This window comes from Acomys russatus, chromosome 4, assembly GCF_903995435.1.
Source record: "Acomys russatus chromosome 4, mAcoRus1.1, whole genome shotgun sequence".
In the NCBI taxonomy this organism is placed as follows: Eukaryota; Metazoa; Chordata; class Mammalia; order Rodentia; family Muridae; genus Acomys; species Acomys russatus.
This window is the reverse complement of record NC_067140.1, coordinates 60,691,890-60,719,533: the sequence shown is the minus strand read 5'-3', so window position 1 is coordinate 60,719,533 and position 27,644 is coordinate 60,691,890. Positions and strand designations below refer to the sequence as shown.

Here is a 27,644-nt window from a genome sequence, read left to right as displayed (position 1 = left end):
ATGAATACGTAGGAAGTGGTAGAAGATGACTCCCAATTCAGCCCCAGCACCGCCATAAGCATGTACACACTTGCACACGTTCAAACATGCATACATACACACATATACACCACACACACATACATAAGCAAAAAGGAAAATGAAATAAACAGTAAATTAAAAGCCCCAAACCCAAAGCAACAAAACCAACCAAACGAAACCCAGGCCATTAAGGGTCGGTGAAATATCCTGGGAGAGGAAATGTATATTTTCATTTTGTTCTAAGATTTCAAGCTATGTACATCCCTTCTGCACACCAAAAAAAGACAGGTGTCAAGGCATTGCCTACTAATGTTTAAGTATGGTTAAATAAAGAAATAAGCAAGCTGCACACTCGAGGCTAAGGCAGGAAGACTGAGATTGCAGGCTAGCCTGGGCTATACAATGAAACCATATATACGGTACATAGGCTAGCCTGGGCTATACAATGAAACCATATATACGGTACACAGTGGTCTGCTTCTCTGTCTCAGTTTACATTTTTTTTTTTTTTTTTGAGTTGCTTAAAATAATCTACACTAAAACCTATGAGTCGGTGTCAAAGTAAAAACCACTTAATAAAAAGCTCGTAATACTAAGGGTCTGTCATTACTTTGATCTCAGGCTCCTGACACCATGACTTAAGTTGTACCTGGCTTTTAGCATGTACGCCAGAAGGTTGCCCATCTCTCTCTGGTGCAAGAAGCCAGCCATCTGCTTGCCAAGTGGAAAGGCCAGCTTTAGATGCTAGTGTCTCGGTGAGTTACTGAGATACTGGAATACTGAATTTTTTTCCCCATCTAAAATTCACTCAAAGGGCTGGAGAGATGACTCAGCAGTTAAGAGCACTGAGGTCCTAAGTTTCATTCCCAGCACCCATATCCAGCAGCCCACAACAGCCTTTAACTCCAACTCAAGGGGATCTGATGTCGTCTTCTGGTGTCTGGAGTCAGTGGCATACACTCACATATGCATACACACACAAATAAATAAAAATCTTAAAATGAAATTTACTTATATCAAGGTGGTTGCAGGTAGCACGGACGATGTGTCTAAAATTGCTTTTGAAATCCCAGCTAAATTTATCAGGGCTTGTTTTTGGAGGCTTTTATTCCTGAAGTTTCTAGGGACCTCAACTTGATAAGAGTCCTGTGTCTACTATTAAACAACCATTGGTCTTTTACCATGTAGCATTGTCAACAGACTTCAGCCAGAATGAATGAGCAGGTCAGACCTTGGCTCTCACACTGAGAAACACATCCGTGGCATTGCTTTCCTCTTGCACCTTAAACACTGATCCTGAAGAGCTCGCTTGGCCCATGGGCTGCACTAGAACCTTCCCTGAAAATGAACACGAAGTTGTAGGACTACAAAGGTACCAGGCGATTTGTGTCGTTTTGATTGGTTAGCGCTCACGCCAGAGTCCTGACAGAAGCTAGACAATTCTCAGGGGTGCCAATATGTGCCTATGAGAGTTTTAAAGTCTTAGATATAGATTCTATTTTAAAGTTACAGACAAAGTTCAGAAGTGAGTTAAGTCTCCTTGGGGGAAATTTGCATAAAATCTATAGAGAGAAAGGGACAGGCCCAAGTGAACGAGAAGAATGACACCGGTGCCGTCAACCTGATTGTGTGTTGTAGAGCCACCTACAGCGTGGAGGTCCCTGCTAGAAACCAAAGGTGTCACCTCACAACTCAACTTTCTCAAGAGAAGTTCTAATTTCAATTATTCTTTGGGGCCCAGAATTCCTATGTCTTGATGCCTAGTTCAGAAAATATGGTAGCTACAGACCAAACCCAAACTTGCGCCTGACAGCGTGTCACTTGTACCTCCTCTGTGAAGGTGTGAAAATTAGGTCTTCACTTACAACAAAATCCAAGGCCTGGGAAGATTATTAGGCTTCCTGGTTGGCTGGCACAGTGGGACCTCAGACCCCTGATTAGTGAGTTTTCTAGCTTAAGCCTCCTCCGTCCAATACTGAGCCTCATGGCCAGTCGTGCAATTGGCAGGGCCCAAGCACAATGGAAAAGTGGGATTGGACTTTAGGAATGTCAAGAGAGCAATAACAAGGTATTCATAGTAAGGACCAAGTACCACATAGAGGGCACATGCCCACAGGACGGACCCTTTTAATAATTATTCCAGCCTATGTTAAACTTGATTCTTTTGAGTCAAAAAGGAAGACAGGCTCTTTGAAGAAACAAAAATGAATTTTAAAAAATCATTGCATGGATAAGTAAACGAATAAACAAGAATGTGAAGGGTCTTACAAGAAGGTAGAAAATTTACTGAGCTCCAAGTCCAGGTTGAGTTGGGACTCGAAGTACCTGGTCCATTACTTGTGTCATCATCACAAAATAATGTGCATCACAGCAAACGTTTTGCATGACAAAACTACAGTTACAGGTGTATGCATCGTAGGGATGATTGGCCTCAATGCGCTTCAGTAATGTCATGTTCTGATCACGCCCGTTTCTGTCTTTTCTCCTTCTTTATGCATTTTTAAGTAGGCATCCAAATAAGGTGTCCTGGTGATCGCTATACTGGCACACATCTTGGATTTGTAAACTATGGTGATGCTCATTAAAGCCACTACAACTTGTTGAATTCCATGCCAAGTGGTTTTGACCAGTTACACTGGGAGCAACTCATGCGCTCCTGTTAGGTAGAAATACTATTATAATTTATCAGAAGGGGAAACGGGGCTCCTGAGAGGTTCAGTAGCAGAGTCCACCTCTGCGCTTAGGAGCTGTTGGGCTCTCGGGCTGCAAGAGCTGGGAAAGAAACTGTGAAGGTTGCACAGACCAAGCAGTGGAGGAAGAGCCACAGTCTTCCTTTATGAAGCAAGACTTACCTGATAAACTCTGAGTGATGGCTCACTTTGGTGGGGAAAAACAAAAAAGAACTTTAAAACACCAAAAATAGAAATCTCAGGTACTGAAAATCTAGGTAGTTAGTATTTACAGCTTCATGCACAGGCAGATCAGCTGCAGAAAGACAGGTAGAGGAGGGGCCTCCTCGCCTAGGTTTTATGGTGTCTAAGACCTGATTTATTGTTTAACTGTACCAGGAAAAGAGGCTAGAAAATGTTCAAAGGCAAAGAACGCTCGTCCTCCTATTTTTTTAAGTGGGAACACGAGAAAGCTGTGAATTTATGATCATGAAATGCCTGTGCGTTTCAGAAAATCGAGTTAGCGTTTCTGACTCTCAACAGATGAAAGTGCCTTTATAATTATGACTATATTTACTGTGATGTTTCCAAGTTAGTCTGGCAGGGGGTCCTTGTTTCTCATCTTACACAAGCTACAGGGAAAAGACAGAAGCATGGAGACAGCAAACTTATGCTCTGTATAGCGCCCACACTTGGTAGCATTTCCCTCCAATGCCAGGCACCTTCTGTATTTTTAAGTGACTAATCAAATGTAATTCCTGTTTCATGTATGTAAAACGTTCAACTAATGGAGAAAAATATTCCTTGCCAACCACGAAACTTTTTTATAGTTTGGATGCACCCACAATTTTACTATTGTAATGTAGACAGTAGCAGCACAAAACACATGTGTGACAAGGTATGTAAGTGCCCTGTAACCGCATGCTGCTTTTATGCATGCTGCCAGGGGGTATGCCAACCTCCCCAACCTGGGACACTCACAATAGTCCCATCCCTCTTTCCCAAACTGGTTTACACTCCAGATTTGAGTAGGTGCACAATGAGACCAATGTCCAATGAGACCCAGGAGAAGTATGTCACTCATTCAGGAATTCTGGGAAGACCTGGCCTCCTCATCTGCTGGCCTCTCATCTGACACACAAGGTGCTTATAGGAACATGCAGACAGCTGCCCCCAGGAAAGGCCATGGGAAGCGCCCACACGTTCATAACTTTGCTTAACTAAAGAAGGCCTGGCACATTTTTAGGACTCCGGATGGCCTGATGTGAGGCCCTCGACCTCTTAAACACCTTTGAACTGGGGTTTTCTGTTTTTCACTTCCACATCCTTCTCATCCTAGAAAACCCAACCCCCCCAGGGCCGGCTCCCGTGCAGTATGCTCCTTGGTGCTACATCTTCCTTAAGGATACTTTCTCCATTTCATAGGATGGGAAACCAAGACTCAGACACATCCGCTTTCTAATGTCCACTGAGGACAGGCCCAGGATTTCAATCCCTGTCTATCCTTCACTTCAGAGGCTCTTGTTCAAAAGCTCTGTGTGGAGTATGGAAGTGTTAAGACGCAGTAGCACTGGGATCACTGCATGAACCGAGACTGGCGTACACCAGTGTAAAGGACGTATGTATAGTGAGTGGTGTAGCTTCTTTTCATAATTTTTGAGTTTGATACACTCATGAGGATAGTGATAATAGTTGAGGGAAAACACTACCAAGCTTCAAGTTCCGATGGTAGGAACTGAACAGTGGTTACCACAAGCTTGCACGTGGGCTGGGGTTGCTCACTTTCCTTTCTGTGAGTTGGTCAGGGAGCTAAGACTGCCGACAGCGTCTGTATTAAATGCTAGCACGCTTTTCAGAGAGAGACACACATTTTTTAAAGCAAACCCTTCAATCCTTTCTTATATACAGTGCCATTATTCTACGGTGTCAAGTACCTATAACCAAGTGTGTTTTGAGAATATTAATTCAAAAATACCAGAAATGCATGACCCACCGGTTTTATGTCCAGTTCTCATGAGTAACAGGAGGAAATCCCACCATCCCATCCAGTCCAGCCCTGTCTAAGATACAATCTAGAGCCGCAGTGGGAGGGAATGGTAAGAGAGACCTTTGGGTGACTTTTGGGGACCTCTGTGGAAGATTCTCTTGATTATGTTAATTGAGGCAGGAAATACTGCCCATTGTTGGTAGGGCCATTTCCTGGAAATAGGGTTCTGCACTGTGAGCCAGTGGAGAAAGTAAGCTGAGCACTGGCATGCATGCACTCATCACTTTTCTGCTTTTGACTTTGGATATGATGTGATTAGTTGCATTGAGTTCCCACTGCCTTGACTTTTCTATTACCTAGAATTGTGAACAAACAAACCCTTTCCACCTCCCCCCCCCGCCCCCACTTAACTTGCTTTTTTTTTTTCAGAGTATTTTAATCACAGAAACAGGAAACAAAACCAGGGCACCGTCCTAGCTGGTTGGTACAAAAATCATCCCTCTATGCAGGGACACCACACTGAGTAAGTCACCCGCCTACTGACCACTTAGCAGTCCTTACATGACTAGCTGAACAGCTGCAGCAACTCAGTGCTTAAGCCCAAGGAACCCTTTCTCTGACTTAGCAATGGCTTCAAACTCTAACAGTGACGTAGACAGTCAAGATCTGGCCATGAGAAGCCATTAACTTGCCTCTGAACAGGAAAGCAAAAATACAAGATGTTTTGAAAGATACCACGTTAATACAACATTTATTAATGCACACTACTGTAATGCTTTCATTTTGTTACTAGCTACTGCTAATCTCTTATTTCACCTAATTTATACAGTATTACAGGTATTTATTTCTGTATAGGGGAAGGCATGGTCCATATAGAGTTCAAGGCACTGAGGTTTCGGGCACCCACTGGAGGAGGTTCTGAAATGAATTCCCCATGGATAAGAGTGACTACTATATTCAATCAAAGATGACAAATTTGTTTTGGAATGGCTACCGTCCCCCCCCCTTCCATAAAAAGAGTTTGTTAATCAATAAAGACACCCCCTTTCTCCCTGACTTTGCATGTCAGTCTACAGTTTTCTGCAATGCAAGCTAAACCAGCCACAGCCCATCAGTCAGGTCTGGCATCACCCTCTCAGTGTGTTACATGTGTGGAGGGGGGATGGCTCTTCAGGGACGCAAGTGAAAATTATGGAGAAGCTGTGCTGCAGAACCGCATCAGCTCCCGAGAGCTGAATGAGGCACAGTTATTGCTAACTGAAAATATTATCTACGTATTTCTGAAAATTGAGTCTAAAAACTATATTAACAGCAATGAAGTATAAGTGATCCCCAAAGAAAAGGGCAGAGTGCTGTAAAATGCAAGTGACAATAATAAATTTGGAAAGTCGGGCTATCTGTTGCCTGCCTCTGTATGCACACAACTGCATCGCACTCACGCTACAGACTCACAGTTTTCAAGTCACCATGGTACTCGATCCTACAACTGAGGAAGATACAGGATGAAGACAAATATAGCATTAAAGAACTCTGTTATTAGGACCTTGGAGGTTCTAGGCTCCAGTTTGCCCTCAAATTCATTTTGTTCTAAGGAGAAAATAGCAGCCAGTAGGTCTGGGGCTGTCTCAGGCCTCAGGACAGTTGGCAGAGCAAAGCTAGTTCCCAGACTCCTAGCTCTGTGGGTGTTTTTATTTTTATTTTTATTTTTATTTTATTTTTATTTTATTTTATTTTTATTTTATTTTATTTTTGATTTATATATTCACTTTGCATCCTAACCATAGCCCCGTCCCTCCTCTCATCCTGGTCCATCCCTACTACCTTCTTTCCCCCTTCCCCCCTCCTTGTCCTCATAAAAGGGGAGCCCCCCCCCCACCCCCGTCTACCCCAGCACATCATGTTGAATAAGGACTGAGCTTCTTCTCATCCACCAAGGCCAGGCCAGGTAGTCCGGTTCGGGTGAAGTGATCGAAAGCAGGCAACATGTCATAGTTAGCACCAGATCAACTTACTAGGAGACCCACATGACGATCAAATTGCCCATCGATTAGCTCTGTGTTCTTAACCCACTTTCAAATTGTTCTGAAATCTTTTGCAATGATAGGTGTATAGTTCGACTTTCAAAATTATAATTGACTTTACACATAAGAGAGAAAAGAGGCCCTGACAACTTCTGACTGTTCTTCCAAGTCCTAGCAGAACACAGGCCCCTAATTGAATGACTGGCCTTTGGGGATGTCAAGCTTTTCAAGCCAGAGAAAGTCATGGTCATCAGGGATGGAGCACAATAGTCTTGCTTGAGAAACTCTATCCAGTTGGCCAAGAGGCAGTGCCAAAATCAGCAAGTGAGAAGACAGTGGCTCCTGTCACATTTCTCCTCTTACCCTTGCTGAATGGACAGCTTCGTTGAAATACTTCCCAACCAAAATTCAGTTATTAAATACCTACTCTCAGAAAAAAAAATAATTTTGTAGCATACTTAGTACAGAGTGGGACGTGAAGATCAGTAAAGGCAATGTCTGAGTTGTTAACAAACTACTATGACTATATTAAAAACAACAACAACAACAACACAAAATGCCGACTGAGTATTCTAAGAGCAACACGGCTTTTCTCATCACTTCTATGCAAAGGTTTTACTGTTTTCCCCACCAACTAAATTGAGCAAGTTTATGGCAAGTGGTGAGGATTGGGCTTCAGAGCCAGAGCTGGACAGAGATTCTGACCCCGATATTTCATGTCCTCAAGGTACTTGAGCCTTGCTAGACAGAATAATGTCCCCACCCTTGAGAAGTGTCAACACCTGCATTCCTGCAACCCTTAGAATATGCAACCTTTCTTGGCAGGAGGAAGGTTAAGCTAAGATCTTTAAAACTGGGAAGTAACACTAGGTCATGCATGGGGCCAAAGTTACTATGATGTTGCTTAAGTCATGGATGAGGGAGGCAGGCAAGTCAGAGATGCAGGTCCTGGGAGCCGAGTTCAGGCCGTGACTGCAGAAATGGAGGATGGGGAGCAAGCAAGGGCTAAACATGGCCTTAGGGGCCACAAAAGGCAACAACAAGAGTTTTGCGCCCAGCACCTTGATATGAGCCACTGACACTCACCCCAGGCTTCTCCTCCTCCTGACTATGATGTTATAAATTCCAACTGTTGTAGGTTTCTTGTTCATTGTCATCTACAATAGGTGACATTCCTTGGGAATAAAACAAGCAGCTGTCTGTCCCAACAGGCTGACACGGGACCCTGAGAGGAGGTAAATAAAACTTTTCAGTGTTCCATGCAGATTAAGAGCTGGGTGTTCCGTCATTCTGGCCAGGGCATTATCCCAGCATAAATCTATAGACCACTGCTTACAATAGGCACTGATGTCACTGTGCTGTGAGGACACCTTCCATTCAAATAGCACATTCATTTCCATGCACTATTTCATCTGACACTCACTATAATTTCACAGGGCAGCAGAGCATCAACAGATGACAAACTGGGTTTTTCTGACCATGGATGGAGTGCAAGGCACCTGCTTCTAAGTGCAGCATGCTCCTGATCTCACTATGTGCTTTGTATCAATAGATACATCAAGTGTACAGAACAAGCATAAGTGATGATCACAAAAAAGCCAAGTGGTGATGGGGTTGCATGCCCAGACACACTATGTCCCATGTGGGCTCTCCAGCCAGGCCTCTAGTCCCCATCCTCCCAACCATGGCTAAAAAAACCCCATCTAACATGTCTAGTCAATTGTACAAAGCACTAGGGGGAAGAATTCCGTCCTGACCACAGCAGGCAATCACCTGATGCCCTGAAGCATGAAGTCTGATTATCCTTATCTCAGTTTATCATTGCATCAAGAACTGTTGATAGGAATACTGGCCCAGGGCCCCACTTATGAAATGATACAGGCCCGTCAGCAGAAATAAGCCAGGCCCTTTTTCTTTCATGATTTCTGCTCACTGTGGAAATCTTTTACAAACTAGAGTTTTTAAAAATAGCCCTCTTTAGCTTGTAGTGCATTTTATCGCTTCTTCTTCTCTTTCATAAGCTACCTGAGATGCCATGGGCTGGCAGGAGAAAGTCATGCCTACCTAGTGGCCTGTCCATACCAGCCTTGCTGTCCAGTAGTGTGTTGACATGGGAGCCTGCATTTCTAAAACCCAGATGGTAGACAGTCAGCCAGTGCCCTGCTGTCAGGGCTACTCTGCCTATACTGGAGGCTCTTTTCTCCAAGGGTGGACAACAGACGATAGGTGTTAGTTATCTGGCATGCTCAAGGGAAGGGTTCTGGGAATCTGCATTTTAACCTGTATGATGCTGATGAATTTTTAAAGTCTGAGGACTACCCATAGTTATGGATTGGCTCAGGAGTGTGCCTGAGTGTTTATGGTAAGTTTCACCAAGGCAGGAGCCACCAGCACAGAACATACACCAATTGCCTGCATCTGTTCTTTCACACAATCAGCAGTGGACTGCAGATTCTGCCACCATGTCCCTCAAACAGCAGACATCTGGGTTGGAGATCTTCAGCAGAGGAACAAAGAGAGGGCTGAGGCCAGCCTCCAGACCACCTGTAGCCATCCCTTTCCTAGCCAGGCCGATCACATGACCAGTGGAGACCTATGCTGTGGAGCTGAAGTCACAGGCCATACACAGGCCAAAAGCAGTGGCCGAGTCGCACATGGCAAGACGCGCAGAATGAAAGCTAAGAACACGGGCTCTGCAGCCAGACTACATTTATTTTTACCTAACAGACAGTGGTATATTTAAAGCACTACTGCATGCCAAGCACTATTATAAATGCTCTTCAAATATTAATTCATTTATGTCTCACAACAGTCTTCAGATGCAGGAACTACCAGCATAGTGTTCCGTTTTTTTTTTTTTAAGGCTCAGAGAGGTTCAGGAACTTGTTCAAGATTACACAGTTTACTGATTGCATTACACTCCCTCTCACGGATCCTGGCTCCCTGCTTTCACTGTTGAGCAACAGCTTAACTCTAGGACATGCCTCAGTTTCTCCCTCTGTACAATGAGTGTGTTATTAATAGTAGCCATCTTAAAGAATGCTGATCAAACGATTTAGCACATTTGCTTGCGTGTCAGGCACATGGTGAAGATCCACATATGCCAGCCCCTTGCGCCTGGCCTTATATCCTCTGGGGGGGGGTGGTGGTGGCAAGAGGCTTAGATGAGACAACATATTTAAAGCACTAGGCACAATGCCATGGCACACGGCAAACACACAGCAAGCGCTGTTATTATTAGCCCAGCTGAGCCAGGCCAGCTTATTTTAGATTAGGTTTAGAGGCAACTGTGCTGGGCACAGGGGAGCCGTGTGCCCTTCACTTCGAGCCACTGCGCAGGCGGCAGATCAACTATTGGACTTAGCAGCTTCTCTGTTGTAAGTCACCGGAATATTCCTAAAAAGTTCCCCATATTGGATCTGCTTGTGACTAGATCTCTCCCTACTGACCTATTTCTGATTGAAGTCTAATTGGCAGCGGTTCTCTGCTAAGACCGTCATGTAAAGCATTGATTTGCGAGGGACTTAAATATACCTTGGGAAACTGAGCCAGGGCTGCGTGCAAGGCTCAGGAAGCTGCTGACTTGAACATTTTTTTTTTTTTTTAATCTTATTCCTGCTTCGTTACATACTCTGATAAGCATACTTACACTACGGAACTTCTGGTGTTTTCTCCCCTGAAGTTTATTACATCTACCATTAAACTTAACTGTGTGTTGATTCTAATTTATGTTAACCTATGGGTTAACAATGGCTGAGAAACAACCGTGCTCCTACTTGGCTTGGAGGAAGGTTTGCCATGGGGTAGGGGTAGAGCAGTGCTTGAGGAGGAAACAAGACAGAGAGCAAGCCACTGGTGGCAGAAGAGTCTGTCCTGGGAGCTCAGAGCCACAAAGGAAAGTTCACTTCCTAAAGGGCGTAGTCATAATTTTCCAAGTCATTTCCCTCTACTAGGAAGGAGTAAGTCGCCCCAGCCTCAGACCACTCCGTCCAGTCTGCCCGCCAAGGGAGACTGTATGTACAGTGTGATTAAACTCACTAATACATTCCCTACAACATTTGCTGGACATATGTGTCTCTCCCTCTGCTGACTGTCACCAGGCCACAGCCTCAGGGAGCTGCCACCTAAATGGGACTTCCATCTCATCATCATCATCAATGTTTTCATTTTCACCTCTATTTCCTGTCTCTACAACTTCTTCTCTCCCCTCCAAAGTGCTTATATAAACATGCATTTTTTTTTTTTTTTTAATCAAAGAGCCTATGTTTCAAGTCTTTTGGAGTCGAAAAGAAAAGATAAGGTAGACAAATCAACAACCTAGTTTGCATCTGCTCAGTATCTCAGTGAGGAAAGGTCTTGCTGGGTTCTCATCACTGAGTTCGTGTATACACGATCCACCTGCAGCTGACATGGGGTGTTTACTCCTCACAATGGAGCAATCTTGAGTTGTCACGGATTGATGCCATGCATTCTGGTGGCTTACCCTGTGGGGCCTGCAGCCCAGGGACACTCAATATGTCTCTGTGGGTTGCACAGCCAACTGCCACTAGGCACCTGAAATACAACTCCTCCAGTAGGTAAGGACGTGAATGCAGACAACTGACCTTGACCCCAATCCCACCCCACCCCAGGGCCTTTGCCTAAGCTGTTCTCTATGCCTGGAATGTCGTCTCTTCCAACACCTCCCCCACCACCCTCACTGTCCACCTGTCCAAGTCCTACCTCGTTTAAGGACCAGCTCAAATATCAGTGGTTCCACCAGACCCTCCCTGACCACCCTTGCCAGAAATAACCTCCTCTTCTCAGCTTCCATAGAACTGTGTGTATCTTCTCTGGCCCTTAGAACACACCCCATTTTATGGCCGCTATTTGCTTAGAGCTCTGGAATTAGGTCAGGCTCCTCCCTGAAGTCACGCAGAGCAGGCGCTCGGTCAAAGTTGAATGGACACATTTGCCGCAACAATGACAAGAACAGAAACTATGGACTGCATGGCTGCTTCTGTAGCCTCTCTGTCTTTGAGTATTGCTTTCAAAACTACCTTTCTTCTTCTTCGATCTGCCGATCACCCAAGAGAGGTGTGAGATCTTCTGAGCACTCTTGTGGTTAACAGGTGAAGTGCTAGTGAAGGCAGAGGGTCTAGCTTCCGGGTCTGGCAGCGGTCCACTGAGGCACACAAGTGTTTAGTTGACGAGCTTCCTGTATTCCAGTTCTTTGGGGCCAGTACAAACTCCTGCCTCGGCTGCTAAGTACAGACTCCAATAACAGGCTAAGTGGCTGCAGATCCTCCTGAGGACTTATTATACATGTACTGACACACTGAACGCTTACTCTTAAAACCTGTATTTCCTTCTCTTAAGTATACGTTGAAGAGCTTACATTTCATCATCATGTGTAAGGACGATGTATATCTCCTGCTTTAAGTTTTTCCTCCCATAGAAATTCTGAAGGAAAAAAAAAAAAAAACCCACAAAAACAAAAATGTTACTGCACGGGAGACAATGTCTCCGCAGTGTGTCTGACTGCCCAGACCGGTCAAAGAGCTGTGTGATCTGCTAGACTCCACGGTTAGGTTTCAGGCGAACACCTTCAAGCCCAGAGCTGTGGTCCATAAACACCTCTAAGAAATGGGACAGAGATACGTAGCAGACTGTTGCATGACACAATCGGAAACTGGATGGAAGCGCACCCAGACAGCACCTTTTTGTTCTTTTTGTCAAGAGTGAATATGACCACATGCCTTGCCATGCTGCGACCTTGAGAGAAGGAAACCTAACGTAGAAAACAGAGTTGGGAGAGGTGCTGTCTGAGCCCAGTGGAGATGTCACGGCTATCTGACTGACATGAATACCACATGTGGGAGAAGGGTAGAACCCCACAACTTAGGTTAGCAAGAAAGACGTGACTCAAGATTGTACGCACAGGGGTAAGTCATTCAATACCAGTATTTCCCTCACATCTAACTTCTTTATCAATATTTGTACTGTGATGAGGAAATGTGGGCTGGGCCGGTTAGAGGTCTGAACTCCCTACGGAGTGACTCAGTTTCCTCCATGATCAAGCAGTGATAACGGAGCCCTACCTCCCGTAAGTACTTAAGTCTTGCACATAATAAAGACAGAGATCTTATTAGAGTATCTAGAATTTAGTCAATATCGTGATATCTGTTCCCTCTTTTTCCCCTTTTCCATCATCACCACCCTCCTCCTCCGCACATCAAATTCCAAAAGAACAGTCTTGATTAGAAAAGTTCAAACCAGCCATTGAAAAGCTTGGCGACATCACCAAAGAAATTCACCCACCTAATATGTTATTCTTTGTCAACAAGCAACAGCTACCCTTACAGCTATAGATAGGGTAGCAGGGGTGGGGTTGGGGGGGCGGCACAAAATGTGATGGAAATCCTGTTTACTATGAACCACAAGCCTATGTTGAGATCTGTTATACAGTCAAGGAGAGGGGATGAAGCCAGGGTGTGTGGAGGTTACTGAAGAGCGAGGTAGGTCCCTGTCTGTCTGCGGTAGTTCTGGATCACAGGCCCGAATGCTGTTCTCACTCTTGTCTTCGCTTTTCCGGTAGAATAAGGCTGGGGTGGACAGGGTCTGATGGAGCTTTCTTTATTTTTTTTTTTTTAATTAATTTATTCTTGTTACATCTCAATGTTTATCCCATCCCTTGTATCCTCCCATTCCTCCCCCCCCCCCCATTTTCCCATTATTCCCCTCCCCTATGACTGTTCCTGAGGGGGATTACCTCCCCCTGTATATTCTCATAGGGTATCTTATTCTGTAATTCCGTGGCTAAACTGTATCAAGCCTAAAGTGTCACTGCTGTGGCCACATGCCACTTAAGGCTGGAACAAGCTCCCTTGTAAGGGAAGGAAACCCTGCAAGGCAGCAGGCCTTATGGCAGGTGTACTTCCCAACACTGAATGAGGAGTCTGGCACAGGTTGTGAAACAATGAAAACTTCCTGTTCTGGGTGTTAGCTTTAGTTACCACAGCCAGACAATGCTGCCAGTGGTATGGAAGGAAAAATCGCTGTAGCCAGCTGTGCTATTCACAGTTGGATGGGTTCTGTGTACCTCCAAATGGTGATCGAGCCAGCAGCCTGTTGTAGCCAAGGACAGGATGATGGATGATCTACATACTGTGTCCAAGTGGAGAGAATGGCAGAAGTTCACTTCGGGGTTGTTAAAATGCTAATCTGTGCGAGTTAACAAAGCCTGATAGAAAAGGAAAGTTTGAGAAATACGAACACCTCATGTGGGTTCTGCACTCCACTGATCTGAAGGCCGTTAGTTGTTCTTCGCTTGGTGTTTTGTTTTGTTTTGTTTTGTTTTTAAAGGAAGAACTTTGGGTAGTTTGACTGTTGGGGAGAAATGAAAACCACATCGGTGGTCAGCTACACTGCCCCCCTGTCATCAAGGTCTGTTAGGACAACACCCCGAGGACAGCTGCCTCAACTGAAAAGTGTTCTGGCATGTTTAATGGAGTCACAGGGTCTACTGTTTCTATGTGGCACAGGAAGAAATCAAAATACTTTTTCCTCCCAACTCAGGTTGTCAGCTGTTCTCTACAGTCTCCTAAGACGCTGGACTGGGTGGATTCTTGACGCTAACTCTCCATTTACATAATCCTCAGAGGACACCATATCCCATTGCTGTGACAGACCCAGTACACAAACTACACTGGCAGCCCATTCATTAACGCCGAGGGCAGGAAGGCTGGCGCTGGGAACACCGAATGCAGACTATCTTGCTTTAAAGTTTTGTGATACGGCACTTTGCACACAAAAAAAGAGACATATATTTATATTTCTTGCCTGCAGATCTGGTTTTCTAGTCAGTAGTGCTGCTCAAGGTGACTATACGAAAGCATATCTGGCCACAAGAAATTGGCTCATGGTTGTAGTTCCTTACAAATGACAGGCACTCAATGAACACAGATGGGCTGCCACACCTAAACTGCCTCCTGCCTCCTCTAGAAATAAATCTAGACTATGCAGGCTTAAAGACCCTTAATAGAAATAAAAGATAATATTTTGTCCTGCAACATGTTAGGGTAGGAGTTTTTTGGTTTTTTTTTTTTTTTTCTTTCGTTGCACTAATACCAGTCAGGCACTCAGCCAGGCTCTTAGCCCTGCATAAAATGCATCAGAAGAGTGAAAAATGACCCTCGATCAGATGCATTTTTCACTCTTTGTAGCTTAGTGAAACTCGCAGGCAAGAACAATGACTAAGCTAATTACCATGGCTCATTATGACAGAACACCAAGAGGAGCTCCCTCGGACTCAGTAAGCCCTCAGCAGCCTGAGTACCTTTCTGAATCCAGGGTACTTGTCCATGGCCTTTCAGGGAACAGAAACCACCAGACGGGATGCAGAGGCCCACTTACCCTAATAAGTTACGGGACTGAGCCTTCCTGTGCAGCAAGCCAGTGAACTGAAGTCCTCTGGATGTTTAAGTTGCCCTCACTCTAGGGACGAAGGCTGACGTCACAGCCATCTTTCCAATCCATCAAACCAAGGGAGGCATGACCAGCTGGTGCTTGTGCCATCAGAGGGCATCAAGAGTGTGTGTGGAGGGGGGGAGGCAGGGTGGCAAAATGCCCACAGATGTAAACCAAACTCAGGCTAATCAGATGCCTGGTGATGGAGACATCACAGTATTCCTGGCACATGCTCATGCATCACAGAAAGGCTACTCAGGAAGGGTACCTATGTAGCACCCTTAGGAGAAATGGAATGGGTACCAATATTCTATAGGATCCAATAAGAAATGCCTATGCATGCCAGCAGAGAAAATCTTAGCATCGTGTATTTAAGTACCTTCTGGGTGCACATCTCAGAAACCTAAACAAAAGCTCTGGCAGTCTGAAAAGCGAATATCGGCTATAGGTGAGCTGTAGTTCATCTTTACATATTTAGGTTATGGTGATATAGACCTGATCTCAGAGCTTATTTGTGATTTCTATGTGTCTAAGGCAGGGTAAATGTTTGTGTGTCATACATGTTAGCTTGAGAGAATGAGCCCGTCACTCAGGACGTTAAACGCCACTAAAGACAAGTTAATTTCCTAGGGTAGATACTTAACATCATGAATAAACACAGCACCAGAATCTATCGTTTTATGCCATCAGAAAGAAGGTAAAACACTTACTCCAACTGTCTAAGATTTCACAAAACAGGGAAGAAAAGCCTTGGAGATCTTCTCCAGAGTCTTTCTCCTATTCCAGGGGACAGAGACTAAACCACTTGAATTAAAAAAAAAAAAAAAATGTTGACTCTTTCCCTAGGACCTCAGCATTGAAATAATCAAAAGAACCTACTTGATTGCATCAGGTATCGAGTAGAGGGGAGGAAGAGAGCACACATATTTTGGTACTGTAGAGTTACAGTTTGTAGTAGCTAGAAGTTTTGAGAGGAAGTAGCCTTAGGCATTTCCCATAACTAACCAGAAGCAGGGTTGTATTTAAGGCAAAGAAGCCTGGGTGGCTGACACGAGGTCCAGTTACTGTACACAAAGTCTCAGAGGGACATCTATAATAAAGATATACTGTCCCACTCTGAGGATGCTGGAATTGGCTGCTGACCGGTCTAATTCGTCCAGTGCTCAAACTATTACCCTACTGCAATACTCCCCCACCCCCACCCCCGGCGCGCTCCGCGGCATTTTTTTTTTTTAAAACACGTACTAGATTTAAACAGTCCTCTTCCAGCAATGGCCCTGATAGCCAATTAATGAGAAAAATTCCAAACTAGGTTTGCAGCCACACCTTCAAGTCTTTTCTGGCCTTTCATTTAGAACCCAGGAGTTAGACATGCGGCTAGGAGCTGAAAGCGCTTCCAAGTCTCCCAAGGCGGCTACTGCCTCAGTTTCTCTGTACTGTCATTGCAGCGGGATCTGGAAGTTTCCCTACCTGGTTGTTGGGCTCGCTTGCCTGCCGCTGCTCCCGGCTACAGGACGCCTCTGGCCGCCAAAGACGCGGCTCATACAAAATTGACTCTTCCTTATTTGTTTCCATCCATAATTGATGGGGAGCTGAGAGCATTAACACGTCTCCCGGCCGAGCCCTTGCTGCCTAGCGAAGACACTGTCCATGACGCTTCGGTGGAGCATTTTTCAGCCACAGAACAAAGCACCCAAAGTTGCGGGGGAGAGTGGCTGGGAGCCCAGCGGGTGGGTGCCTACGGTCCCCGCGGGGACAGCTAGTAGTTCCGCGCTCCCCGGCTGTCCCTGCGTCCTCCGGGCCGACGCTGGCCCGGCGGCCTGGGTTACGCTGCCGGTGGGCTGGAGGATCCAAGCCCCGCAGCAAGGAAAGCGGGCTCACCCTGAAGGCTTGCGGGGAATCGCCGAGCTGGCCCTGCCTGGAAGAAACTTTTCCTCGCAGCCTAGGGAGTCTTTTCTTCCCTTAGGGGTGCGCCCAGGGGGAGGGGTGCGCCGAGGAGGAGGGCCGAGATGCCCCGCCCCGTCCCCCAGGCCGCCCACCGGCCAGCTGGGACCGGTCAGCCAGACCTCCCCTGGCGCCTCGGGCACCACTGAAGACCGAGCGGCTTGGAAGAGCAATGAACTCCGGAGAGATACGATGCTACGCCCACGCAAACACACGCGCCCGCACACAGCTGTGCTGCGGACTCCGGGCTCGGGGTCCCACCCCCATCACGCACCCAGAGCATCAGCGAAGCTTCGGAGACAGTCTTACCTCTCATGGGGAAGCCTGCTTTAAAAGACAGACAAATAAAGCTTGTGTCGATCAAACGGAAAAGCCGATCAAGATAGTGTGCAGAAAGAGCAATCCCTCGGTCTCGGGTCTCGCCTTGCGATCTATCCCGAAACTCGGCAGCTCCAGCCCTGGCGGCGGCGGCGGCGGAGGTGGCTGCGGCGGCGGCGGGACCCAGCGCGAGCAAAACAAACCGCTGCTCGGCAAATGGTGTAATTCGATCCATCTCCGAGTCGCTCCCCGAGAGCCCGGCTCCCTCGCTGCTCAGCAGCTCCCACCGCGGCCAGCGCCGCCCAGAGCCCCACGCGCGCTGCGGCCTCGACCCCAGTGGCTGCCGCGTCCCTGATTGCGCTCGGCCGCGCGCCCAGGCTCTCCCACCTTAGCGGAGCCGCTCCTCCCGCGCCTCCCGGAGCCGGGTCGCCCAGCTGGCGCCGCCTCTAGCCTGCAAAGCTGCCTCTCACTTCCCTCCCTCTCCCTTCCTCCAGGCGCCCTCACTACTCTCCCAGCCTCCCCCAGACGTCCCGAGGACAAATCGCTGCAGCCCAGTGGTGCCTTGGGCACAGTTATACCCCGAAGTTCAGTCTTAGTTTTCTAGTCTAAGATTTATTTTTGAGCTCACTCTTGCAAGCCCTCTCCCCATTTATCTTTATAACCACTAAGCAAAACAGCTGGGGAGAAGCAATCAAACATAGCTGTGTCTTTAGAAAATACAGAAATTGCCTACTAAAAATCTTATTTCCACTTTGAATGAAAACCATTCAGTACAGTATAATTTTGCAGTCTAATGAGCCAGTTTTACAGGCAAGTGTTTCGTTTAATACGTTGTGTGAGAAATGAAAATGTCCTTGAAGCGACATCATTTAAGATGTCCGGACTGTCATAAATGAAATTTTTAAAAAATCATATCTTCCCAAACAAGAGGATTTTAATTCAAAGTTCATTTCCAAGAACGAGGTGTTCTTATTAGTTTCCAATTTAATCATGTATCACTTAAGGGTTCTAAGTGGCTAGAATCAACCCTGATGCCCTCGCTTAAAGAGAGACAGAAGCGAGCATTTCCGCTAAACTTTTGGTGTGGTTAATTACCGTGAAAAGAGAGACGGAGGCACGCGGGAAGCATATTCTTGTCTGGGATTCTTCCTGCTTTTCTTCCGTACACAGATACATGTTTACATTTAGGAAGAACACTGCCCTGGAGTTGAAAAGGAACTCCCAAAAGACACCTCAGTTAACAGTTGGTAGCCAAAAGCAAGCCAGGAGAAAAGGGGCAGCCTTTTAAAATGCAAGCTTGTCCCGGTGGCCCTCCGGGCACAAGAAAGGGGTAGCGGGCAGGCGGAAAGAGCAGCTTCTGAGATTCTTTGGTGTGTTGTTTTTTCCTGCTGTTATGTCTTTTGTTGACTGGTTGGCTGCCCGTTTTCTGGTTGTGCTGGACTCTGACATCATTGCAAGTTACTTGGCAGTCATGGCCTTCCCCTAGCCAACTTCTGACCCAGAAAGCTGTAGCTGTTTCCTAGCCAGCGGTTGTATCTTGTTTCCTGCACTGCAAGCTCAAGCAGAGGATACTGGGAACCGTGTGAATATGCAAAACGGGGCAGGGGCTACTTGGGTAGTGAGGAAACAAGTCACTGGCCACCTTGAAACATGTTTGTAAGTTGTCCTGTGTCTGCAGTAGCCTCAAAACTTCATTTCAGATTCCTGAATCCATGCCCTGCCATGCCCCATCATCTCACTTTGTAGCTCAGGCTGGCCTGGAACTCACTGGTTATCCCAGACTGGGCCTCCTGCTCCTGCCTCTGGAGTGTTGAGATTACTAAGGGCACTTTTCAACACCTGGCATAAATTGGGTTCCTGTATATGTGGGCAGTGTTTGAGGGAATGATACCCAGAGATTACAGCACCCCAGAGTTCTCAAATCCAGGAATAACAAGGAATGACAGTCTGCTGGTTGCCAGAGAACATGCTGATGGGTCCTCTGAAACCATGAATTACACATTTTTCACTCTAAGGGTCAGTCTGGACCTCAGAGCCATCCTTGTGTTTGCTTTGCTGGAGGCCCAGAGGCCAGAGCTTGACATGGGAAGAAAGGTCAAAAACTACTCTTGAGGATTTGTGTGTCCCTGTTGGAGGATGCTGAGAGGAAACTGACACTCTTTATTTAGTCCTCAGTGGAAAGACATATCCAAGGAAACTACCGAGGCAGCTGCCACTACTGTGGTTCATCTGATTCCTGTGGTCCTCTGTGTTGACTTTATACCATTCAACTCTTTAACCCTGTTTAATGTCTGCCAACTCCCCACCCTCCCCACACACTCTACACTCAAGGTGCTGACATCGACAGTGGCCCACAGAGCATGCTCTCCTGATGTTTCTGCTTTCTGTGGTGCCCTATAAAAGCAGCTTAGCTTCATTTCTGGTTTCTTTTTAATTAATTAATTAATTAATTAATTCACTGTACATCCTGGTTATAGCCCCATCCCTCCTCACCTCCCAGTCCCACCCTCCCTCCCTCGCACGGCCCCCTCCCTGATTCCTCAGAAAAGGGGAGCCTCCTTCCCACCCACCCCAGCCCATCAGATTACACCAGGACTGAGCTTGTCCTCTTCCCCTGTGGCCTGGCAAGGCAGTCCCACCAGCCAGGGGGAAGTGATGGAACAGTTGGCAGGAGAGTCCATGTCAGTTGCTTGATTGAACAACAAACTCTTTAGGTATCAGAGTGTCTTCTGTGCTCCAGCATTTTATTTATCTGGTGAAGGATATCTCCCAACTGGACACTGGTTAGTGGGGCACTGTTGATGGGACGCTTGTTACTTGGACAGACCTGGTGCCCGGCACAGGGATGCACATGCAGTAAATACTTGCTGAACAGGTATGGCATTGGAGCCTGCAGCACTCTCTACTCTCTTCTGGGCCAGAGAAGAAAGGGCTGTTAGTGTTATACTTGATACCTCTCCATAGTAATGGCTTCCTTACTTTGGGCCCCAAGATCTTACCATCCCACTGAGGATGTTTGCTAAATGGGGGAAGTGAATAATTGAATAGAGACACTTGGCTCTTTTCACATCCCACCCCCACTGCCCCCCCAAAACTTTGAAGCCTAGACTCAACCTGGTTAGCAAATGCACTTTAGTGTTTTCTGTGTGTTTTCCCCATCAGTGGTAAGTAATAACTCATTTCCAATTGAATTGTAAGTATAAAAGCTATCTAAAATCTACAGAAAATCTTTGTGTGTGATTATCAGTAAAATGTCTGTGTCATCAAGTAGTGCAGTTCCTTAACCGTTAAAGCTATCAAACAGACACTAAGCTCAACATATGCTAAGATGTTCTAAGCATTTTAAAAAAATATTACTGTGCAGCAATTCTTTGAGGCAATCACTATTATTAACACAATTTTAAAGGTGAGGACAGCTAAAAAAATTTTTAAAAAGGAATTTTACTGATTTGGGTAATGTCACACCTGTAGCTAGTATTTGTTTTGCCCCTTCTTACTGAAATGAGGTCTGAATAGCACCGTCACACAATGAAGGTTTTGGAGTTTATACAATATGCATTCAAATCCAACCACTTCCCAGTAGATTTGTGATTTGGATAATTCACTTAACCACAGAGGGCTTCAGTCTCCTTATTTTCAAAACGAGGATGATAATAAAACTTGAAATGGCTTCTGTGGCAGACTGGATGTCATAACACATGTGTATGTTTAGCCAATTGCCAGGAGTACAGCAGCCACGAAGTCAACACTAGGCAATTCTTTTATCAATGCCACAAAGGCAGTGCAGTCTTGGGACGCTACGGAATTGAATTAGAAACTTAATCCAAACTCACGGGAAATGTGAGACTCAGGATTCAATGGCTGTGTTATACTTTTTTGTTCAGTTCTATCTCCATTCCCCTCTTTCCATGTGATATGTCTTTCATTTCAGGTATACATACTACTATTCAATTGATATGAACAGAATTTTGCATGATTTTTCATGAATAACATAATGTAAGATGTAGAATTTCGTGTTTCCAAATGTAAAGATAAAAGTCTTAGAATTTCAAAGAGAGAGGCAGTTTCTGGGGTAAGTTCTGTTTGGAATGCACACACACTATTCCTCGCACCCACACATTATAGAAAGTGCTTTTGTGGCAAGGGATTGCTTCCAAACTAATCTAAGCTCTCCATGACACGATAAATCATTAATAATAGAGACCCACATCTCTGCATCTGCATAGACACAGCTGGCCTCCTTGTGTCAAGACTTTGCATATGAAAGTGACTCTGCCAAGATATTTCATTTTAATGAAAAATATTTATCATGGTAAATCTTAGGCTTCAAGATTTCACTGGCACAATTCATTTCTATTGCTATGGTGTATGCTAGTGTAGCACATAGCCATGCCCATAATTTGGAATGATAAAAATGTACTTCTTAAAAAACTTAATTTGATTACTATTCTACCTTAGCATGAAAATTTCTGCCATTTGCTCTGTGTAAAGGAAACACACCATGCATTTTTGGAAATAATCATCAATTACTTGTCTATGCTTACTAATGCGTTCAAAGGAGTCACTGCGTGACCAGTGGAGTGTTTGAGCCAAAGAAAATGATGCAGGTTTTCAAATACTGTTTTTTTTCCACCAGACAGAGCACAGCCCTCAGCATTAATATTACTAGGTCTTATAAAGACAGAAGAAAGATGAACATTTACTATTTATCTATCTATATATTTGTGCATTATGTGCGTCCTGTCATCCATACAACTTCTCTGCACTATTTGTAAGCTATACAGAAAAAGACTTATTTAAACCCATGCAAATCTATAGTAAAATAACCTTACTGCTTAAGCTACAAGTGTCTAAGCTACTGGTTAGGGTCACAGGATTGTGTTTCTCCAGACCACTTCAACATTGCTGCATTCTCCCTCTATAGAAGTGTTTGGCCACGAGAAGTACAAAAAGTGATTTGTTGCCAGAAGCCACTAGAGCCACCTACTGGCTAAAAACACAAAACAAAACAAATAAACAAAACAGAATAGGATTCTGGGTAATTTATATCTTTCCCCCTTCCTTCCCACCCACCCCCCCCTTCCAAAAAAGACTCTCTAAATGTATGTTTTGCTTGTTCTCTCTGCTTTTCTGTCAGGGAGCACAATAGACAGTTTACTGACACCAGATATATGGAGTTATTACAAATTATACTGCTAAAACGTGAGGCGGGGGGGAGGCATCCCATATGGGGGACAGGATGAAATTGACGCTGTGCTATAAAAATCGATAGTCAGCCTTATTAGTGTTCAGCTGTAATAATAGGCTTGGCCCCCAAAAAATCCCAAAGCCCAGTTAAATGCTGATGCAGCGGCAAGGCTGATGATCAGCTCACTCAGGAACAGGCATTTCCACCTGTGCCTAGGATACCTGTGTCACGGGGTCAGACGCAAATGAGGAACCAGCCAGCACTCTGTCTGCTGGTCAGTTACGAAGCCTTCAGCTCCAGTCCCAGAAGAAGCAGCTTGTCTAAGCTTTGGTACCATAAAGTAATCTGGCCAGTTTCCTTGACCCCAGCTACTTTGAGCCTACACCTGGGTAATAGTCAACAAACAACACCACTTCAGACCTGGAGTTTTTTTTATCACAAACTTTTTGCCAGGTTGATCCCAGCACCCAGGCTCCATTTCAATGTTGATTCATTTCACTGTTGTGTTGGCAGCTGTCTGAACTTACATTTTTGAGACAAGCATAAAAGGGGACCTTAAAAGAAAACTCTACGGACGTTTTGTTTCTGTTACAAAGCTTAAAAAAAAAAAAAAAAAAAAAAAAAAAAAAGCTGGCTGAGAGCTTTTCTAGAAAGGTCCAGAGGATGGCTGGGAAGTTCTTAACAATTTGACCGTTGACCTGTTACAGTTACAGCAATAGTACTTTTCAAGTCTTATCTCATATGGATGTGTCTCCAGTGCATGTTATGCATATTTGTCTATTTTCCTCTGTATTCCTGTTTAAAAGCCTTGTGAGTTCTTTTACTACATTAAAATCTTTGGAATTATGCTCTCACAAACTACTACTCCAATATGCTCTGACTTTTTGAGTCATAATTACAAAATAAACCGATTCATTTCTCACCACAAGTTTTAATTAAGAATTCTAGTTACACGATTATTTTCTAATGAATAATACCTACTTAGTGCCAAGCCAGGACACGCTATAAGCAAACGTGTGTTTTCTAAAGACGGTTCCATGGATCTGTTTCTCATTTGTAAGCCATCAACCTTGGTAGCTGTCATATTAAAACAAAATGACAAGTCTTATTTTCTACATCAATTAGGTGGAGATTTAGGGGGCAACAGTAGTTTATTATTGCTAGAAATAAATTTATTTGGCAGGAAGGGCGAATCAGCCGTCATTTCAGCTTTTTGTTGCTATCTGGCTGGTGAATTCTGTTTTTTAGTTTTGGTTAGATCATCAGTCTAAGCTGTCCTTTCATCAAGTATTAGCTCGGCCGTTACTTGTATAAGATGCCCACAGAGTAGCTTGTTTGAAAGCATGGCCCGAGCCTGAGCTTCTTGTCCTTAAAGATGTCTGCCTTCCAACCTAGCAAGGAAAACAATCAGTTTGGTTTTGATTTATTTCCCACTTTTACGCTGAAGGGTTGAAAAATATGAATAAGAAAGTAATCTATTTTTGATAACAGGTGAAAGACCTACCTGTGGGGAAAAAAGATGTGGTATCTTTAGAAATTACAGACAGAGTCAAATTTGCCCTTTCATATGAAACCACCAGGAACACAAAACTGCCCAGAGCCAGCGAGTTCTAGGTGTAGTGTGACAAAACTTTTCCCAGGGAGATGCAACACACCTCTCCTCATGCCAGATAGGGAGCCCACGAGAGACCAAAGTACGGACACGTCCAAAGTCCAACGTGGTGAATCGATGGGTTTTATTGGGGTCCCTTGAAGGGACATGGATGATTAGCTACTTTCAGGAGCAGAAATGACACAAAGACAGCTGCATCAGCAAGGCCTACCCCAGCATAGACAACAGCTCCCACAGTTGAGGACCTGGTACACACTGCACAGCCTGCGGGCAGCTCACCATATGGAAGCTTGTCCTTTCCAGGTGCCTCAGTTAGTCTAAACCTCTTCCAGGCAACCCAGCTCAGCTGGCTTCTGCTTCTTCCAGGCACCTGGTCTGGTCCAAGAGAGTATTTTTTATTTTATTTTATTTTATTTTTTGCAGCTTTTATTGCTTACTCTGGCAGGGAGGGGTCTAGTGAATCTGGTTGGTTTCAGGGACTTCCTGAAGCTAGTTTGACTTGTTCGCCTTCTTGTTTAAATAGCTTCCATTTGTAGGATGGACGATTTCAATCTTATAAGAAATTGTTACACAACACTAGGGGAACCGGGATTCTCTCAGATGAAACCACACAGCCTTTGAAAAATCCAGTCAATGTGAGGAGGGTAAGGTGCTATGATCTATAATGATGTGGCAGTGAGGGGGGTGTCCTGGCAGGCCCATGGCAAGGTGTGGCCCCTGAGAAATCTACACAACAGATCTGGTACAAGGGAGTTTATGGGGGAAGGGAGGGGACTAGGGATAGGTGTTGAGGCAGTGAGCAAGCCATGAGGTGGCAGGGAGGGAGAAAAGGGGGTGTGTGGGAACAGAGGAAACAGAGAAACTGGAGCGGAGTGAGAGCAGGGGTAGCAGGGGGTCCTTTTGTTGGCAGACAACTGGCACCTGGCTGGGACAGGCGATGACGTAAGCAGTTGCTAGGGCCCTGAGGACAGGCCCTTGGAGTCACGTGTGTGCTAGCACAGGGCTCTAGGATGACTGGAAGAGAAGGGGATCACCATTCACTCTTGCATGCCTCCATCTCACCCACCGTTTGTTATTAATAGCAGTGCTCTGCTTTTTGTAAAGCGCTGTGCTGAGATAAATGAGAACTAGCTCGCATTCAGACAGCGCCTGAAAATTCGAAAAACAGTTTTTATCATTCAGAATCCTGGCAGGGAACAGATGGCATACTTGACTTGGGTAATTTGAAGAGCTCCTTGTGAAGGTGAGAGTGGGGGTGCAGGGAGAACACAGGGGCCAGTTACCCTGGGGGCAGGTTCTATGCTCAGTTTCTAAGGAGTCAGGGGGAGGAAGCAGGGAGCAGAACCTGCAGTCCCAGAGGCAAACAGAACCCCTGGGAGAAGCATTGACCTTCAGCCAAAGGACTCTGCCAGCCTGAGGTAACCTGTGTTGGGGGTGGGAAAGGAGCATCACAGTGCACCTTGCACCCTCTCTGATCTCCCGCTGTGCTTTTCATTGGTCCAGCCTCACTGGGAGCCTGAAGGCAAGAAGTCACAATACCTTTTAGATCCCACCCCTTCCTCCTCCTCCTGAGAAGTTAGGGCAAGGGCTTAAGAGTGGATCTGGTGGAGCAAATAGAGAGTGATTTTATTTTGGTCTTTGCAAGAAACTTTGCGAAGGAGAAGGCTTCAGCTGGAAGGGCGCTCACAGCAAGCAGGCTACACAGCAGAGTCACATTTAAAAAGCCACAAATGCGGGATGGGGATGGATGCCAGTTCTGAGCTTCTCAGGGTTCCTGTACCTTCTGCCCTTTGACCTCCCTTCTTACACTTCAGTCTCCACACAGCCTTATTAACATATTTTATCACCTACCTTTGTGAAAGAGGGAACTAAGTCTTTCTGTTTTTACTGCCTAGAATACTGGCGGCAACAGATGGACTGAGTGCAAGAATGAACCACAAGGCACGAAGCTATAAACGCTCAGTCCAGTGGTACAAGAGAAATGTACAGGATGTATATAAGGAACAATAAATAATGGTGCAGGTTATACCCTACTTCATAATGGGGGGTGGGGTGGGGTGTGTGCCTCCTCTTCCTGTGAGTGAGCAAGTGAAGGCCACTGTAGACAGACACCAGGGCTGGAGTTCACAACAAAGGAATTACTGTACGGGGACAATGGGGTAGGGAACATGAACCTCATAGCCAACATGAGACAGGTAGTGTGAGATGTGACCGAGAAAACAAGAGTACCATCACTACACGGAACATCTGAATTGCCACATTGCTGGCCTTTGAATGTTCTTCTGGGTGCTTAGAAGACAGACCTACTTTTGAGGGCATAAATGTACAGACTGATCTTGGGATGTCAGAGTTTTGAAGGGAGCATTATCCAAATGCTGCTCAGACAGAACTCAAGACAGAGGGCAGCACTGTGAGTGGTGAGAGTCGAGGGGGAAGGGCACCGGGTGGCCATTCAGGAAAGGACAGCAGCTTCAGTGGAAATGGAGCCTGAGCAAAGTAGGGACATCTACTAGAAGTCACACCCAGGCATCGGGTCCTTGGACATCCGGTTGGGCTGGATTTAAGAAAAGTTGAGTTCTTATGAGCGAGGGAGACACAGAAAAGGGACCATATCTGTAGAGGAGAAAAACTGAGTTTTGTTTAAAGTAGACCTTCAAGTGCTAGCATAGTGACCACGAGTAGATAGCCAGCAAGACATGAAGATAATAATGACCATGATAATAATAATAATATATAAATATGTGAGGATATAAATCATTAGTATTAGTGGTAGTGGTAGTAGTGGTCATAGTAGTAGTTGAAGTACAGCTAATTGATTAGGGAAACTTCTACCTTGCAGAGGAATAATAAGATCTCAATAGGTCAAGTGCAGACAGAAAGTAAAGACATTGAGTCGCCATGCACTCACGCACGTGAGCCAATCCGCCATCTGTGTGCTTGGAGTGCTGAGAAGGCCTGGACGACTCATCCTGCTCCACATACCTGGACTCAGTCACCCACACAGAAGACTTATGAAGAGAGCTACAGCCTCAGTTTCCGTCCTCGCTCCCGGATTAAATACAGGAGGAGACCTGATGGCCCACAGCATTTTCTCCAATATCTTGTGGAGCTGACAGTTCAGTGACATGCTTTCAGCTTGACACGAAGAATGCTGCTGGAAACTTTTTAAAACTTTCTGTGAAACTGTCCAAATCCATTAGTCTAGAAAGGCTTCGGGGACTCTGGTCCCCTAATATGGTGTAATTGAGGAAAAAATGTGGCTACAATTAATTTGCTTAACCATTATCACTCATGTAGAATTAAGAAACCTTAGGCCATGATCTTTAGCGCTTGCTTCGAAGACCTCAGGGAATCTGGGAAAAAAAAATACTGTTCGGTGGATTCTCTTGACTTTTCTTGGGCGATCTGCAGCTCTCTGTTTTACTTCCTTGAAATG

The 27,644-nt window shown here is 45.4% G+C and overlaps 1 protein-coding gene across 1 annotated transcript in view; it reads right to left on the bottom strand.

The window, feature by feature from the left end:
* Positions 1-17,383, bottom strand: part of Sema6d (semaphorin 6D) — a 57,735-nt gene extending 40,352 nt beyond the window's left edge. The window contains exon 1 of the mRNA XM_051144527.1: positions 16,617-17,383. The gene's annotated coding sequence lies outside the window, so the exon portion shown is untranslated. The remainder of the gene's footprint in view (positions 1-16,616) is intronic.
* Positions 17,384-27,644: the final 10,261 nt, after the last annotated feature.